Genomic DNA, 1,387 nt, shown 5'->3' on the forward strand with positions numbered 1-1,387 from the left:
TGTTAAAAAGGTAAATAAGGTGTTAAAAAGGTATGGAAAAGTGGCACAGCTAAACATCCAAATCACAAATTCAACAATACTAAAAATATGAGATCCAAAATATTGAAACGAAACTTTAAAATGTGCCTGCCAATGAAGCAGGCTGAAGGTGGAAGAGAGAGAAACTGGGGAAACTGGTAGAGACAAGCTGACACTGATGGTGGGACTGGTGAGGAAACGTTGGATGCCTAAATCTCAACTATGAATAACTTAAATCAGAGTGCTTTAATAAAATCATTATTTTCGTAAATGCGATGCACCTTTCACTCAGTGGGAAAGACTTCACTGCTGGCAATTTGTACTCCTGGAAAGAAAACAAAACTGGCTTGCATCGTTTTAGGTTAACAGAGAGGGAAGTGTTTTTTCCCGCCACTTCAACTGGAGAGAAGCACATAGAACCAAGATATGGATAAAGACACTATTAGGCGAACTGCTGGTAGTAATTGTGGACTGAGTTGGCACATGTGGAAGATGTGGATCTTTCCATCTGATATGTTCTAGGTTAACACCCCTCAAAACACTGTGCTCAGTCTACTGATGTTTTCCCATCTCCTCGTTTCTATCACTGCACTTCCCTGTCATGGCCACAAAAACAGTAAATTCCAAAATTGAAGACACAGTGCCACATTTTCATTTTTCATTTCATCATCCTGTTAATCGTCGATTGCCTCGAGCAGGCCCCAGTAACGTCTCTTTCATCCTAGCCCTGAGATTATATTCACGGCTCTTTAGGAGAATGAGACCCATCATTGTTACTGGTATTTGGCATATTTGGTAGGCCACGGGGAGTTTGCCAGACTCTGCCCTGTGGGCAGGCTACATTCGATAGCCTGCAAGTTTGTCCAAAGTAGGAATGAGGTAATAAGATGTCTTCGGGTGCCGGAGCCCCGGTCGGGGCAGGGAGGAAAGCTCGACCTGCTCCCCTCCAAGGGGTCCCGGCGAGGGACAACCAGGCGCGGGGGCAAAAGACTGCACTGTTCTCGTCCGGGATCTGGATTTTATAGTCTCTGAGTCTTGGCCGCTGATGGGATTACACGGCGCCAGGGGGCCAGGTGGTGGGTGTGACCCCCGCCTACTGGAATTTGGAGGATCTGGGTGGAAGATGCTCGACTCCAATTCGAGTAGGCTTGGAGGTCTCGGCCCCGGAACCCGCGTGGCTTTGTCCCTCTGCCAGTACCTTCATGTGTGCGGAGAGTGGTCTCAGCATGGTGGTGGCTGGTCCTGGAGGTCTTCGGCTGCGGGAGCCCCGGTCGGGGCGGGGAGGAAAGCTCGACCCGCTCCCCTCCAAGGGGTCCCGGCGAGGGACACCCAGGCGCGGGGGCAAAAGACTGCACTGTTCTCGTCCGGG

Source organism: Sorex fumeus, unplaced genomic scaffold, assembly GCF_029834395.1.
Source record: "Sorex fumeus unplaced genomic scaffold, SorFum_2.1 ptg000073l, whole genome shotgun sequence".
NCBI classification, from domain to species: Eukaryota; Metazoa; Chordata; class Mammalia; order Eulipotyphla; family Soricidae; genus Sorex; species Sorex fumeus.